At 36.5% G+C, this 18622-nt stretch overlaps 1 protein-coding gene and 1 pseudogene across 2 annotated transcripts in view; one reads left to right on the forward strand and one right to left on the reverse strand.

Moving 5' to 3' along the window:
- Window positions 1–18622, forward strand: part of Snca (synuclein alpha) — a 93157-nt gene that overhangs the window by 49073 nt on the left and 25462 nt on the right. The window lies entirely within an intron of this gene.
- On the reverse strand, window positions 14250–15072 carry LOC114633821 (annotated as a pseudogene).

An 18622-nucleotide genomic window follows, 5' to 3' on the forward strand; every position in this document is an offset into this window, starting at 1 on the left:
TGGGGAGGTGGGAGTGGGGGGGTAGATAGAGGTTACATCCACAGAGAAGAAGGAGGAGGGGTGAGGGGATTGGGGGTTCCTGGGTGGGTGGTGGATAGGGTAAGGGGACAACATATGAAATGTAAATAAAACATCCAATAAAAAAAATTGAAAATAAAATAAAATAAAATAAAATAAAATAAAATAAAATAAAATAAAATAAAATTAAATGGATACCCCATGTAGGCTATGTCAGAAAATTCATTAGTACTAGTGGATTCAACTGAGGACTGGCCAATAAATTGTAAAACATATGAATGCAGTTCTGTGGAAGATCCTCCTCAGGATTCAAATAAAATCAAGCAACACACACACACAGCACACATACCACACACACACACACACACACACACACACACACACTGCTCCATACAAGTCAATAGTAAGTGAAACTTGAATGTAAATTTAGGTTTCTAGTAATAAACATTTCGATATTAAGGAGTTTCAGTTGGTGCCTCCTGTGCCTTTGCTATGACTCTGAAGTGAGTAAAGTGAATGAAGGAACAGTTAGCAGAGGCAGAGGCAGACACTTCCCAGTGCTACCTAGACACATATTTAGTATACCTTTGAGCCTTATTTCTGCTAGATCTGAGATGTCAAAGGAGGTGAATCCTGGAGGGAAATCCATGAGCCTCGTGATTGTGGCATTGCTGTGAAGCACTTCGAGGTGGTTTGTCATTGCACAGAGCTGTTCTTATAATGGTTTAAGATCCCAAGTCTTAAGTTGTTGGGAAGTATGTTGCTGTTTGTGTTTTTTTTTCTACCCTCTGGTTAAAATGTACTTTTGGTGCTTCAGCAATGTTATGAAGGGCATTTACTAGCAAGTGCTTTTTAACAACTGGTATTTGAGTCGCCTGGTTTCTATGCAAGTCATTAAGTCTCCTTAACTAATTAATCTTCTGTAACCCCCATGTCCACAGAGCATCTGTATGGTCACTCATGACCATGCTCCAGAAGTGATTGATGTACAGGTGAACGGAGAATCCAATTTAAAATAGCATGAGAATGTAGCAGATACAAAGGAGCACTGCAGGAGTGTGTGTGTGTGTGTGTGTGTGTGTGTGTGTGTGTGCGTGTGTGTGTATGTGTGCAAATGTGAGTGTCGGGAGTTTCCAAACTGCTTTTCTCCAGACTTTCTCTGCTCATGGTCTTGCTACCTGCTCTGCTACCTTTGTCCTTTCCTTAGCCAGCTTCCTCATATGCTCCCATGTTCTATCCTCCGCTAAGTCTCCTGTAGCACTCTTTCTCTCTGATTTTGGATGCTTATCTATCCTTCCATTTTGTTCCATGTCACATATGCTCATTTCTACTTTTGTAGCAGCTAAACTGTTTTATAATGGACTGCAGATCTGGCTTCTGAGTTCCACTGTGAGTTCATTGACAAATGGCTGCCATCTTTTTGTCTCTGCACTATACCAGCAGATGAAGTTGGATCGTGGGCTGTGTTACGTGGTGCATGAGTGCTCTGTACTGGTTGGAATCCTATAGCTAGGGGACAATATGCATACTTTGACAGTGTTTGTTTGCTTTTGTTGTTTTGCTTTTGTTTTTTGTTTTGTTTTTGTTTTTGCAGTATACTCACTTGAGGATTTTAAGAACATGACATGACCTGTGTATACTTAATAAATTCTGACAGAGGGTTTTCAGTAAAAAGTAAAGGTACAAATGAAAGATCACTGAATTCCTGGAGCATACTGTAAGGTGACAATGGAGGAAAGCTCCCAAAGTATATGCTAGGAGCGAGGGCTTCAGAGTGAAGGGTGGCTAAGCATGGGTCTGTTTTTGATGTGTGTACAAACGTATTTGGGCTAAGCAGACTCAATGTTTACTTTGAATGAAGGAAAATGCTTGTGAATTAACAGTTTGCCTGTGCAATGAAAATCTCATACTCCATAATCTCTTTAATATCTCACCTTTGCCAAAGGAGTCTAACTTTATTGCCACTAAATCCCTCTGAAATCCTAGATCAGCAGAAAGAAGGGAGTTCTACTAATCCCCACAACATGCTGCACTTTTCTAACTATAGGTTGAAGAAGAGCTCTTCCAAATTCATTTCATAGGAACCTCACTGTGTGTCCATACAGGGTGCTTCGACATAATTTGACACACCCATGTGTTGTGTGATATTTGATCAGGAATTCCAGGGCAGAACGACAGCTCAGTAGGTACCTTGCAAATACAAGGACCTGACTCTGCTCCAGAAAACTCATATTTTAAAAAAGAATGATCCTTGCTCTGAAAAGATGAGGATAGGAAGAGCTCTAGGTTTCTTGGCTAACCAACACAAAATTCTTGGCGTGATCCAAACCTGCTAGAGGTATTTTTGGAAAGAAAATTGTCAACAGAAGCTGAAGAACACCACCAGATGCTGTGTACTGACATACATACACCGCCTTATATCCCTGCACATACATACTCATACACATGTACGTGTGTACATGTAGATAAATGTTACCCTCTCCTACACATGAAAACACATATACACACAACACTTGTTTTAAAGACACAGGCTATAACTTTCATTGCTTTGGCCATTGCTCATTCTTTTTTGTTAGGGAACTGCCAATGCCATTCCCTTTGCTCCCTATAAAACAGTGAATAAAGTGTTATAAACTGTGGTCACATTATCTACAGTAGAAATGCAAGAGTCTTCCTTTCTACTTCTGTTCTGGTGTGTTAATCCAGCTTCCTCCTGCCTCCTCTACATCTGTTTGCCCTTTCTAGCCTCTCATGACAGATGTTGTACTCTCTATTTCCATGAAATCAGGAATTTACTTACATTTTAATAATTTTAATACAGTTATTTATTATAACAACCATTTCAAAAACACCTTTTTTTCTTAGACTGAAAAGTTTTAACTAGATAAATGTGATTTTCCATGAAAATATTATAGAATATATAATATAATTATAAATATATATAATATATGATTATAAAATATAATAAATGTAATATATAATTAGAAAATATAAAGTTTAAATATTTACATATATACAATATGACATTATATTACCATATTATATGTGATATGTATCATATTATATGCACAATAATAAATTATATATTAAATAGTCTTTAATATATTCATGGAAAACCATAGTTATCTAGTTAAAACTTTTCAATCTAAGGAAACAACATTTTTTGCAATTATTATTATAAATAACTGTATTAAAAAGTTCAAAATGTAGATAAATTCTCAATTTCATGGATGTACATGCATTATATATGACATATATTACATGTTAAATATCTTTGGAATGAACTGTCTTAAGGAAGAATACCTCATTGACTTAAAAAGTAATATGAGTACTAAACTATAGACATACTGTCTATTATTTTTATGTTGTTGTCTGCAGAATTCTCTATTTTCATTCTACTATTTCTGTTAAGCCTCAACAAAGCATCCTATACTCCTTAGTAACTTCACTAGATGCTACATAATTAAACCACTAGAGGGAAAATATTGAATTTTTGTTCACTGAATTACATGAATTATGGGAAAATGCTTTGTTATATTACAACGTGGAAGTCTAGGATTAAAATCACACACACACACACACACACACACAACTTTACAGAAAGTTTAAAAATAATACCAGAAAGAATGTTGTGAAAAAATGGCATTAGGAATCTGATTCATTTTCTCATACTTTTAGAAATAAAATTAAAATTCTTCACACTTTGTGTAAAACACAGAAGATTCAGCTTAAACAAAGCCTGAAAGTCAGGTTTTAAATAAGCCATCAGTCTAGGTCTAGAACTTGGACATTTCTGATCAAAATGCTCGTGCCATGTTTCTATCAAGCAGTGCTTCCAAACAAAACAATGATAGTGGCCACAGAAAAACCTCTGGCAACTCTAATTTAAGGTGGAATATACTGATGAATGATTTATTTATCTTAGAAGTGCCAATATTTCACTCTTCTCCATGTCTTGAAAACAGCTGAAATAGTTTCAGTAGCACAGGCATAACTGGGTTCTGAGATTTGGCTAGAAATGATTTGGCTGTGTGCCTGTTGCTGAGGGAAGAAACTGCCAAAACTGAGGATGTTTCTAGAGCCAAACACCAAATTGTTTGTGCTTAGCATCACACATCAGGCTGGCCCTGCAAAATGATTCCATTCCAAAAGTTCCAGAATTCTATTCAAGAATAGGAAATAGAGACAGCTTCAAAAGAGTACACATCCCATTTTCTTTTCAGAATGAATGCTTTGGCCCAAGCCTCAGTATATAAAATGCATGAGAGGAAAAGGAACCTAATACAAACTTTGTTTATTCTACTCCATTTTGCTGTTTTCATGTTCAAAAGTGTTCTGCTATTTGGTTTAGTGGTAATAGCTTGTACCAAATGAACGGCAACACTACCCATATAACGATGAGTTTGTGAGAGCAAATTTTTCAAATGTTTGAAGAGTAGAACTACACAGGGTCATATCTACCTTGCATTTTGATCTTTGTCAGTTTTGTAGAGGCATATTTCCATGATTACCCCTGTGTATGTTTACTTTAATTGGATAAATAACCCTAAATTAATTTCTCCCTCATTTCAATATTAGACATATTCTCAATAGAGCAAGAGAAACAATAGCTAGTAGCCATTTGTTTGCTTTTTTACCTTTTTACTCTCACTACCTAATATTTTCTAATTAAAGCTCTCAGCAACTGCCTTATGCCTGTGGTATGAGCCTTTTTTCTGTGGAAGTGCCCATGATAACGAACAGTTTGCATGCTCAGACACAGGGAATGCACAGCATTTGCAGAAACAATTTCATTCTTATCTAGAAAAACTCACTTTCTTTTGCATTTTCAACTTGTTTTATGTTAATTACAAACAACAATTTAACACATCATTTGTTCACTTGAAGGTAACACAGCAGTTCATAACTGAAACTCAGATGTCAACACTAGGTTAAATGAATTATAATAATCCCTCTTGAAAAAAAAAAGCATCTCACCACATTATTTTCTTACATCTTGTTAGAAGAGTATCTAACAAGAACCTTAGGTATGTAAAGGTAGCAAGCATCAGGCTTCTCCTCTCCATGGTGGAAGTAATTAAAGTAGGAAGTGCCCATTTTAACCCTGCTGTCAGCAGAAGAGAACACACTTGGCTTGTAAGTGCAGCCTTGGCCAGGCCATGTACTTCCCTGACATGAGATAGGTGTAAGCTAGTAGGTCCATCCTTCCTTGCCATTGTAGTTCATACAGAATCCAGGAAGCAACACATTCATGAGTGGGAGCTGTACCATTTTTACATAAAGAATGTTCAGTTTCAGTGTCAATTCAGGGAATTACACTGTTTTTAGAATCACAGCATTCCTTTGGCTGCTGCTTTTTTGTCAAGTATAAAGTGAGAAGTATTGAAATTACAACCTGGCATCACTTCTGTCTTTGAGACCTGACTATCTCTGCAGTCACAGCTGCGCAAACATCTTCATGTTTGCTTTACTACGACTCACTTTGAGCTCCGGCAGAGGGAGGAGATCACAGTACATTTCCTGAATCTCTCATGCCACTTATGATCACCACACAAGACATTTTTGTTGAGAATTAAATAAGAATATGGCCAAGGAACAGAATTAGCATTGTGGAGAAGATGTGAGGAGATAAGATGAAGAACATTACAGAGCTGCCAATCATGTCTCCCACTTGCTGGGTTCATTGTCTCTCTATCCCAGGCATTGAATCAAAAGTATCCTTTTTTTCTGACTCTAAAATCAGCAATATAATACAACTAATGTAATAGCATTTGGAAGAGACTGGATAGACCAGCAGGGAGAAGAATATATCCACTGATTTAAAATATGTATTATGATACCAACAATTTTATAAAGGAAAGAAGCATAATAGTCCTATAAATTCCTAAGTTTGACAGCACATCAGTGCTGAGTGGTGATTAGTCGATATGTGCTGGGCACTGGTGGTTCCTTTACCTTCATTGCTTCATTGTATCTTCACTTCGAGCAGTTGTGTTTCACTTGCACAGCCCTCATTTCTATGACCATTCATCATCTACCCAGCAAGAGTCTGCTATGTCTTTGCGTTCTCTGCCATTCTTCATACTCCATGAAAGTTTTCAACACTGTCTTCTTCTGTTCCCCTCCTTGCCAACATTGCAAACATGTGAAGGAGAAAAGTGAAAACATTCTGGTGTCTTTTCTTCAGAATCATTAATTTTTCCAGCAAAAACTAACACTGATTGCTACCTACCCGAAACCCAAATAAATTAATAGAACTGAGCTCCACAGTCACCTGTATATAAAGGTGTAATGTAAAAGGGCCATTCTACAGGAAGGCAGAGTAAACTTAAGACTTGATAGAAAGATAAGCAGCACAATTATCCCTTTGATGAGACAGACTTACATCTTATGAGTGTAGTTATGCTCCATCATAAGTTGACCTCATTTTCTAAATGAGTCAGAGGAGTGTGCTTCCTCTACTGTATGTAATATTTCTCCTCTTCTTCCATATCTTCCTGTTCTGGGCAGCTATTGAGATTTACAGACTGCTTGCCTTTGGTCATTTTCTGTTGAGCTGTAATAAAAGTGCCCTCTTTTAACAAACATAGGCTTTGCTTGACTTGAAAACCTCTTTTAGACGTCTTTTTCCAGAAAGGTTGCCATCTGTATTCATAGTCTCCTTCTGTCTTGCATGTGCACATTCTTCCCCAATTTCCATACTAAAGATACTTCTTTGAACCCATGTTTGTTTGGAACATATTTGTTTCATTTTTCATCTGACTTGCTTTTTTGTTTTTTTGTTTTGCCTTGACCTAATTGAGCAGAACTTATGGGACTCCCAAGTCTTTTCTGGATAACCTTTCTTTATGAATCAAGGCTTCTGGGATTTTCTAAAATGTTCTAAGGAAAATTCCTTAAAATGAGCCTTTATCATAATGTGGTAAATGTAGAAATTTATGACAACTATTTTATTGTTGCCAGTTATGAATCACATTGTAAACGGATACGTTTACATTTAGAATACATTTAATTCCATAGCACTTAGCTATATATCCCTACAAGTAAGATGTGGTATTCTTCTGGATACAGAGGCATCCTCATTATCTTTATCATCTATGTTTGGTAAAAATTTGCCCGGTCAAATTCTGCTTCATGGTGAGGACTTTACTTGCAAATATGATGAACTAATTAAATCCTATTTTTGACCATTTTCTGTATTATTCAAATATATAATTATAAAGATTTTAATATATTAACTAAATACAGATTATACTATTAAAAGTAAGCCCATCAAAATCTATACCTACATAGGGACCGATACATTCTCTACCTCTTAGTCAGAGCCTCACAGACTCAGGCTTCTCATTATGCCCTTTTCCATGCTCTCTAGTTAATTCCTATGGATTTGGAGATGTATTGTTGAAGGAAGTTGCTCCTAAAAGGCTCTATCCAGGCCAACAGTGACCACCAGCTCTACAGTGATAGTCAAGATGGGTGCCATCTTGCCCTCCACAGTTATCGTCAACCATCTTAACTAGCAGTTCCATATATATTTCCCCTAAGCTTGTTTATATTAACATAGTTCAGCATCTCCTTTTCCCTGCTCTCTAGTTAGATCCCACATTATACTTCCACAAATTTCCAACTACAACCCTTAAATATTTTCTCAAAACCTACAAAACAATGTAAAACATACTATTAACACACTCAGGTTGTCTGTGGTCTAACTTCATTTTCTTCTGCTGCTACTTTTTCAGCACTTGGCTTCCAGTACAAGTAAAAATTTACTATCATCAGCACATTAGAGGCAAACATGAAGCCACAGGGTCTGTGTGTATAGTTTGTGAGATAAGTTTGTTCATGGCCATTACACCAAATGCCTGATTGTAGTGGTTGACAATTGTCTTCCTACCAGATAGATTGTTTGCCTGCTGTGCAACCTTGGACAACATAATATTAATATCTGTGTTTCTTAGTTTTTTCATATGTGAGATGAGAATAAAAATAACTCCTACTTCATCAGACTTAAAATGTTTTAACATAGTACCTAACCTATAACAATTGATTTCAACAGTGGTATCAGGAAGAGAAAATACACAACTTTAAATCGATTTTAGAGTTCTGAAGTTTGTGTGTGTGTGTGTGTGTGTGTGTGTGTGTGTGTAGATATAAATTATGGGTCATAGGATGACCTGGAAAGAACTGGCCACAGAATATCGGGATTTGTGATAGATTTGGAATGACTACAGAATTTATATTTGCAAATAAAAGAAAGAATGAAACCACTGTTCTTTTGGAAACTAAAAGAGAGAACAATTATTCAAACAGCCTTCAGTGTGGCTTTCTGTGATGCTTTCCGTCTGTTGATTCTGCTGCTGCAAAATTAAGCTTTCTTTCCATTATGAGTGGTGAGAGTGACACTTCACTGTGGGTATTGGGATAACTATTTAGAATGCTGCTAGAAATTACATTGCTTAGAAACGTGGCTGTAGAACTTCTTTTTTTTTCTATTTTTATTAATCTTTTAAATGTTTTATTGGATAATTTATTTATTTACATTTCAGATGTCATCCCCTTTCCCCATTTCCCCTTTGTAGAACCCCATATCCCATCCCCCTCCTCCTTTTTGCTTTTATACCATTTTACTTACATGTATGTGTTAAAGTCAGATCTAGATTGAAGTTCTAGCAATACAATAGATACAAATAGTCAAAGAATAAGTAAGACAATAAATACAAATAGTCAAAGAGCAAGCAAGGCATTAAACACAATTCCATGAACACTCCTGTGATCACTGTTTCTAAGGGCTTATCAGGAAGACCAAAATATCTGAGCCAACTCCGCTGCCCTAGCCCAAAGTAATTTCCATGTCTGAAGCCTACTTTCTTGTTCTAGTCTAAAATTTAGATTCCTGCCTAAAATTACTTCCTTGTTCTAGCCTAATGTCAGATTCCTACCTGAAGCCTACTTCCTAGTCCTTGGCCAATGTCATATTTCTGCCAAGCAGCCCACTTCCTTGTCCGTGGCCCATGTCAGTTTCTTGCCAAGCAGCCGCAAAGGCTTAGAACTTCTCTTCTAAAGTCCATTGACTCACTAGCCACGAGTAGTTGGCTGGTCTTACAGTAACCAAGCATGAGTTTCCCCATATTTAGCAGGCCTTACACAAACTAGGAGACCAGTATAGAAATCCATAACCAGCCAGAATTCAGAGAACAATTGACCTTTGTTTTCTTTTCCCCATTAATACATTTACAAACAACACATATACCTTAGGCTCAGGAAACATTAGGGAAGAGAGTGTAGAAGGACCAGGCCATTTATTAGCATATGAGGTCTTCCTAAAAGAATGTGAAAGGGGTAGTGAGAAGGGAGCATGAGTAAATATGGGCACATGACCAAATACGTTGTATGAAATTCTTAAAGAATTAAGTTCTCAATATAACCCCCAACTGCACAGTAAACAGTTATTCTTAGGCCTACAGATAAGTGTAGCCCTTACCATTTATCACAGGAAGCCACAGCTAAAAGCCTTGTATTGTTTTTCCCTCTATCAGTTTCCACAAGCCCTGAGATGTCATTCTTTTCTTTATTTGCAAATATAAATTTTATAGTATTTCTATTTTTAAAAATGTTCTGATTTGGTTTGCATTGTTTGTTTGTTTGGGTTTGTTGTTGTTGTTGTTGAGGCAGGGTCTTTCTATGTAGTTCTACCTATCTTATAACTACTTGTATAGACCAGGCTGATCACAAACTCACAGAGACCTTCCTGCCTCTGCCTCCTGAATACTGAGCCACTGCCATCCTCAGCTACATACTTTCAAAATGCTGTTCATATTTTTGGACCTGTTTTTGTCAAACTGCAAGTGAGAAGATTTGGATTAAGACTTATAGCCCCTTTGCATCTGGGTTCCACAGAATTCTGATCCTAAAACAAAGTAACTTTCCTCTCAAGTTCTCTTTTAATTATCAAAATCATAATTTAAATTTCCAGCATGAATATACAATTTGCCATTTAAAAGTAATGTTTTAACATTGTGACAGTTGACCAGAGACAAAGCCTATGAAGATGAGTTCTGGCTCTGTGGAGGGAGAGGTCCTTAACTGTTAGTGTCTGATGAAGCTTCCAATTAGTGTGTGCAAGCTCATGTTGAAGACAAGTCTGCATAGGAATGCTTGTAGATGCACTCATTAACTAGGATAAAAATAACTAGCATGGACTCAGCACAGCCCTTACAGTAATTGGTCAGCCAGCGATTCAATCCTGCATCATAACATTGATTCTTTTGTTTTTTTGTTTTGTTTAATCACTTTCAAAAGTGAGACTTTTGAGATTGACTGTCTTTGGTACCTACAAGCTATATCAAAGGACATATTCATCTGTCCAGGGTTACGAGTATTTATAAGTGTAACTGTACTCACATGGATTTCTTAGAGGAACAATACATACAATTTACATCACAGTACATTTTGTTAGGACTTTATACAAATGTGCCCCTGCTTATAGGAAGTATAAATAGAAAGGTTAATAGCTTTCAGTGCCGTAGACTTTATATATCTAAAGTTAACAAGAAAGTCCACACTATCGAGAGATTATAGATAATTTATATGTAAAGCTTGTAACTCTCCAATATAACCCTCCTTCAATAAATTTTAGGGAATTTGGCAGTAACATTACAGCAGTGTCCTAACCCTAGTAACTCCATCACTGTGTATCACCTCTAAAATTCATTTTAAATTCAACAGTATAATTTCTCATAAGCAATGGCTTATTCACTCATTGAACAAAGGTTGAGCTTTTGTGGAGACATGGTACTCATCCTAGGCAGGTGTGTTGTTATGTAGGTTCATCCTGTAAATGTAGAATATAAGAAAATATCTGAGTTAAAGAATTCAACAGTAATGCTTGAGGGTGATTATTGTTTGGCAAGGCACCCAGTTTGTTCTCTCTAGAGAGTAACAATTTAAGCATTGGGATGAGAAATTCTCATTTCTTTGCATCTCACTGACTAGCTGTGTGCAGAGCTGCCCAGCAGCTCTCATGGTGCCTAATACCTTCCATTCTTATCAATGATCTCCTGAACTCTGGGTTCTCCCATAGTTCCCATTCATAGATCCTGTTTATCTAAATGAAAAACTAAAAAAGGATGCTGTAACTAATACACAAGAAAGATGAATGGCATTCTCACTGTGTTCTTGTGGAAACGTTGTAATAGAAATGAAAGCTGGTGTTTGGCGACAACTAAAACCTGGGAGGTGTTTTGTACACTATCACTCTTATTAATGAGTGATGTCAAATAGAACGGACCTGTATTTCTAGGTTTTACAGACCCTGTTCCTAAATAATACACACTGTCTTAGAAGTGCCCCTAACACCTGACGTTTTCTTCTAAGATCTCTGTATGCCTGAATTCTGCCTATTTTCCACTGCCCATGGCAATACTGTCCAGTCCACACATCTAATCCCCTATTCATATAACTCATTTGTCTACACCACAGGAGAGGAACTAGCTTCACCTAACTAGCACCACTGTAGCTTTGAGGAAGGATATTGAGAAGAATATTACTTCTAACAGCAACAGCAGGACTATAGCCAGCACAGATCACTGATAACATTAAAAGCTTGTGCATCACGGCAAACCATTATCTTTTATGGTAAGAAAAAAATGACATTTCTAAAGATGAAAAAGCAGGAAAGCCTGCTTAATGATGGCAGAGATTTATGCATGTTCCTTTAACGACAGCGAATATAATCAGACTAAAGCTGAGTAACTAATGCGATATTAATAGGAAGTGTATAGAACAATGAATATTGTTGATGTTGATGATATATACATGTACTAAAGTATCCTCTTAGGAAAAAAAGGCAGTGTCACAAATGGAAGTAATTTAAAATGAAAGCATTGCTATGAAGAATCACTGCAGTCACAAGTCTGACATCATATCAATGTTCATATGAACCATTCCCATGGTTCCTTCTGTGATAATATGAACTTGATCATTTTATTCCCATAAAGGAATGACAAGCCAAGTGGGAAGAACAAGCAAGCAAGCAAGCAAGCAAGGCAGACAAGTGTTGCCTACATTTCTGGGATTACACAGTGTAGCCTTTTACAGGGATATTTTCATTGTTTCTGTCATAAAATGGCTGGATGTCATATATATTGGATGAAAGGAAGGCACTGAGTAAGAACTGTGGATTGTAAATGTCAGCATAACCTATTTTTTACACTAAGGCTGTTTGTTATCACTCTTGATCAATGATGCCAAACTCATTCTGGATTTAGGCAGTGAGATAAACCTTTGTTCTCGTGTATACTTGTCCAATCATGGTCAAAGAACAACATGAACAGAGGTGATGGCTATGGTTTCTCAGACATCGGTCTCCTTATCTCTTTCACATGTTTTAAGGGTCATTCTTAACTATAGCCAAAGATTCTTGATAACAGAGCTCACATAGAAAAATTGCAGGACAGGTTTAGTATAGGATCATTTTTCATCCTCAGATGCTAATAAGATTGAAGATAAAGCTGTCATTGAGCAGAAGTGACAGTGCCGGGTCCATTTGTGCATGTGATCTTTGCTGAATTTCAGGTGACTTTTCTGTCACACTCCAGAGAATATGAGTCCCTGAAGATTTTTGTGAATGCTTAGCTATTAACAAACCATCACCTCATGGGTCACATCATAAATATTTGCTTTTGCATCAGGTAATGGCATACAACTTATTTCTTTTCCCGGCTTCCCACCACATACACACATACATTTCCTTTGAAAACAGGTACTAAAATGATAGCGAGACTTTGATTTCTGACTACTGATATCACAAGACCCCCCCCCACACACACACACTGTCTTCTAGTCATAGCATAGAATTTACAATTTTATGCACACTGTAAATAGTATTTGTTCCTAATATGTATTATAAAGCTCACAGTTTTATGTTTTATAATATTTTATTATAGTTTGTAAGTTTCTGACACTTATCTTTACTTCTTGTTTTAGAACAGTGATGATGGAGCTGACAGACTGATTTTTAAACAAAATCATGTAGCATTACTATCATTACATCACCTGGAAGCCTAAAGTTAACATCTCATACTCTACCTAAACCCATGCTTATTCACTATCTCTCTCACACAGCTATCTCCAACACACTATATGTCAGGATTCAAGGCCTCCCCGAAGACATTCGTTTAAAAGCTATTTCAATGTAATGTGTCAGGTGTGAGTAAAACACACCTAAAAAGTGACTCAGAACAGTTTCAATATCTCAAAAACACGTTTTTTATTATTGAATGTTGACATTATTCATTCCTGATATTTTACTTTGTGAATACATTTCTTATAGCCATAGAAGTCTTATACATTCACACCATATCTGAAATAAGGATCTATAGCTTAAATTGTTAAATTCTATTAAAAAATATTTTCTAACTTTTCTACTACTTCATTGAGAATTTTGTGCAATGCATTTTGATCATATTCACATACGACAACTTCTCTAAGGTTCACACCTTTCTCTACCCATCTAATGTTGTTAACTTTGTGTCCCCTTAATCACACACACAGACACACACACAGACACAGACACAGACACACACACACACAAAAACCTACAATCTGTGCTGTCTAGGTATTCTTGGTGTATGGTCTAGTTACCAGGAGAAACACCCTTAAAGAAAATCCGTTCCCTCTCTTCCATCATCTAACAATTGCCAATAGCTTTTTGGCCAGTGGTAGGACCACCTATGTACAATCCACTCCAGTTAGGAATTTTGTCTGGCTTGAGCTTATGAAGATTTTGTCCATACTGTGAGGACTATTGTTAGTTCATAGGTGTGGCTTTTCTGCTATGTCCAGAAAACATTACTTCTCTTGTCATTCACTGCATCTGGCTCTTAGAATCTCTCTGTCCTCTCTCCCTTTATGATCACCAAGCCTTGAGATGAATTGATTTGATAAGGATGGTCTATTTACAGTTGGGAATTATTTAATCTTTTATTCTTTGCACTTTGGCCAGTTGTAGATCTCCATGTTAATCACCATCTATACAATAGCAACAAAACCAATCCAAACAAAAAAACAAAACAAAACAATCCAAACACTTTTCTTTGATAACCCAGATCCAGAAAAGGAAATCCATTTTTTCCCCTTTATACATGTTAGTTTTATTTTTTTTCTCAGAATTCACGTTTAATACTTTAAAAAAAGGGAAAAAAAAAAAAAAGAATTAACAGGTTGGTTTCTGTGACTGATATAAGATGGTATACCCAAAACACAGCTCAGACCATTACCAATAGTGGAAGAAAGGCTAGCCACACCCAGCCCTGTAGAAAAGGCTTATTTGGAATCACACCACATGTGTTTAAGCATGAGTAGAGTACAAGAGATTTTCTTCTGGCTGCTCAATGCTGTCTGGCAGATAAATGGTCTAGTGCTCACTTCTGCTTAGAGAAATACTCTTTGCTCTTTTGGACATCAGGCTTGATGGTATCACTGCCAGGTTTCCAGCCAGCTGGGCACACTTCACCATGTTTGTCAGTGAACTGAAAGGCCTGGGCTAGTCTCAGAACCTCATCCACAGAGCGGCCAACAGGAAGATCATTTATTGTTATCTGGCGAAGGGTACCTTTATCGTCAATAATAAAGAGGCCCCTGAAAGAGATACCTTCATCAGCCTTTAAGACTCCATAATCCTGAGCAATGGTGCGCTTGGGATCTGATATTAAGGGAATGTTCATGGGTCCCAATCCTCCTTGTTTCTTGGGTGTGTTAATCCATGCCAGATGACAGAAGTGAGAATCCACAGAAGCTCCAATCACTTGGCAGTTAAGTTTCTTAAATTCTTCTGCTCTATCACTGAAAGCAATAATCTCCGTGGGACACACAAAAGTAAAGTCAAGAGGGTAAAAGAAGAACACAACATATTTTCCTTTGTAGTCACTTAGGCTGATATCTTTGAATTGTCCATCTGGCATAACAGCTGTAGCTTTGAAGTTGGGAGCAGGATGCCCAATTTTTGCATTTCCTGAAGACATTTTGCTATCAGCAGGGTGGAGCCACAGGTCTCACGAACAGATGCAACCGTGAGAACGCAGGAAGAGGTCGCCCCCATGTTAGTTTTAGAGTCATAGATATATGTATTTCACATGGAATACCCATAAGGGTCAAGAAATTACAAAAGCCCTTGAGAAAGATTACAGGGGATAGGAGGAAAAGCATAGTGGTAAAAATGGTTAACTGGAATTTATGGAACAGAGAGAATTAAATGGAGGGGTTAAATGGGAGAGTGAGGCAGAGGAGGGAATACAGAAAGCAATAACTACCACTGAAGACCTTTTGAATAAAAATCATATAGCTCTGGAGGGATGAAAGGGAATGAAATTGTAATTAAAATTTCAAAAATAAGCAACAAAAAGCTATATGGAGGTGAACTATTATTGAAAGTTTCTAAAACATACACCTACCTTTTATAAAAAAGCATATATAGAGAGTTAACCTACAACAGAGAAACAATACCTCTATTTGACTCTATAGGCTAACAAATAAAAGCACAGTGTAAGGAAGGGCTTACCATCTTTTAGAACTGTTGGTGAGTGAGGTCACCAAACATTACAGACTATTGCTAGTACTTCTTGTTTATTCTCCTGAACCTGATATTATGACCTTATTGCTGGAGTCATTACATTCTTGAGTTATAGAACATGAAGAAATCAAGATGGCACTTACATGAAAACATCTCCTCTAATAGCTAGTTTTCATAGGGCTGGAAAATACTAGCAGAAGTGAAAGGCAGTCACCAGTCTTAGCCAATTGTGAGCCATACGACAATGACCAGCTTGGCAAGACGTGTCACTTGGTGCAGTAGTGGCATGGATATCATAGGAGTAATCAACCACTTTCTGACTGGATTTGACTTAGGGCAAGCTCCACAAGATGAAAGCCATACATGCCACCATTATGGTGGGTATGGCAATATTCCTATGCCTCAATAGGTCATAGCTCCTAGGGGAGAATGTATTCCCATTACTCTGCTAAATGTTCATAATACTAAACAGACTTATCATTATTATACTCCTAGATTAGTGCATCTATCAACCATCAAAATTGTCTTATATAGAAATACTTCTGTAAATATGTATCCTTTGCTTAAGACTAGAGGAAAAGAGAGTAATAAGAGAAGACTAGAGGAAAAGAGAGTAATAAGAGAAGACACTAGAGGAAATGTCTGATTATCCCGCACCTATCTTTATTGTATACACAGATTCATAGTTCCAGCCCCCTTTGAGCAAGAATCTCTAAAAGATACTTGAAGAATGTCTAGCATCCTGTACTTGGGAAGATTCACTAGTTTGAGTTGGATTAGCTTCTAGAGATGACAATAGCAAGCTTTGTTAGCACAGTAGAGAGTATGTAAATCCTAATTATGCCTGACGTAGTCAACTCTAGTTATGGATTGGCTATCAGAGACTAATACATTTAGTTGCTTCAGATTATTCCATCTGATTTTTGCTTTGTAAATAGTTGAATGTCAAAATACAAGCATATTAGATGTGAAAACAAGTGTACTTCATTTACAAGCATGTTTAGGATCATTCAGAACTTTTAACACATTATTTTCATAAATCTAGGTAACTAGTAATAAGTAATATTAAATCATAGTTTATGTTATATAATGTCTTTAACATTTTTCTTTTAAATGATCACACTTAAACATCTAATATTTATCCATACATTTATGTCAAAACATTTAATTTCAAAATGTTCCTAATTAAGCTGTCATTTACTCTCTAGAAAAATAAGGAGTATATCAATATCAAAGGCCATCTTTCAACATGCTCAAACTTAACACTCTTGCTTCACTTACCCATGTTTTCTATACAAATTCTGATAGATTATCTTCTGATTTCTCTCAAAGCATATCAAGAAAATTTTACCATAAATTCTTTTAAAGTGGTTATTTTTAGGGATAATTAATATTTTATGCTTGGAGAAATATGAATACTTGAAATGATAATATATTAAAGTTGATAAAATTGTTTGATAAATTTAAGCTAAAATAATACTTTTGTTATTAAATGTATACATTTAATATATCTGTTTTAATTTTTTTCTTAAAATAATCATCAAATACCCCTCCAAGTGGTCATATAAAGCACATTTTGTAAATTTCCCATTTCTCTTATTTATCTACCAATAATTTATATGCAATTGTCCTTCTATATAACACTCCTGCCCAGTGGTTATATAAAGCATGCTTTGTGATATTTTCTCTTTTTGTAAATTTACACATCAATAATCAATATGCCACTGTCCCTCCATATCTTTATGTGAAGGCTCCAGACCCCCTTCAGATGATTGAGGTAGCATCGTCATCCCTTTATATCTCCAGGATATGGTTTTAGGACCCCCTTCCAATGCCAGTGATTCATATGTTATCATCCATCTATATCTATAGAAAATGGCTACAGGATCCCTCCCCCCCAAAAGGCCAGATTGAAGAAGCCTGAGTTCATTAAATTAAACTGTATAGTAAGTACTTCTATGTTCCTACATATTTAAATTCATCACTAGATATTTATAGAACCTAATACAAGCTAAATGCTGTATAAGTAGTTATTACAACGTATTTTTATGAACTTTTGTTTTAGCATTGATGTCAATGGTTAAGATTCTTTGCTTTAATTAGTTAAGGCCACATACTTTCCTTCTGTGGATATGTTTGCTGTATTCAGAGGATAGACACTAGGTTGTAGCACAGTTTGGTAATATTTTTGTCTGTTAGACTGATATTCCAAGCACCAGTTTCTATATCCAATCTGCCCTTGTGTATTGACTATGGCATGTCTTTATCCAACAGTGAACTCACTCTGATATTAAAAAGAGAGGTGGCTAAAACCAGACATTTGTTAGGTGCTTATTAGTTTGAGGAGAAAAGTGACTTCAGTAGCACTGTTTAATTAGTATGGTTATGATTGGAAAGGAAAAAAGAGTTCAAAAATGGTGGGAAACTAGTGACAAGTATTAGATTATTAGATAGGAATTAGAGGAGGAGGACATGTGTGGGAATAATTGCTGCAAAGGGGGGGAAATGCTTTGTATGTGTGGAGGTTCCAGCTAGTAGACTAAAAAGAGTAGGTAAAAATATGTGCTCAGATATCATAAACCAGGTCAGCCTTGATCTTTGGGAGATGTAACAATAAGTTGGAAAGGTACAGAAAGAAGGAAAACAAAACAAAAAATAAAACAAAGACAGCCAAGAAAGGAAAGATGAGGGGGATGAGGAAGACATGCAGGAGGAGAAGAAATTTAAGGGACAGAAAGACAGCAAATCAGTAACAGGAGCAGTGTAAAGGGGCCAGGGTTGGCTGGCTACTAGACCTACTAGACTATAAAGAAAGGAAATAGCTGTGCAGAGAGAGCTAAATAGAAATATGAAATCTCTGCCAAATATGTCATGGGAAGAAAGATAATGGTGAATTTAGGAAGTGAGGCCACTGTCTTGAATGCTGTTTTGTTTTCATTATCCTGGTGGACCTGTGGCTTCGCCTTTCTTGGTCCTGGTCTTCGCTACATTTACGTAGGTTTTAACTGGTCCAACCCTCTTTTGTGCTCACATCTC

Source organism: Grammomys surdaster, unplaced genomic scaffold, assembly GCF_004785775.1.
Source record: "Grammomys surdaster isolate TR1022 unplaced genomic scaffold, NIH_TR_1.0 752, whole genome shotgun sequence".
NCBI lineage: Eukaryota > Metazoa > Chordata > Mammalia > Rodentia > Muridae > Grammomys > Grammomys surdaster.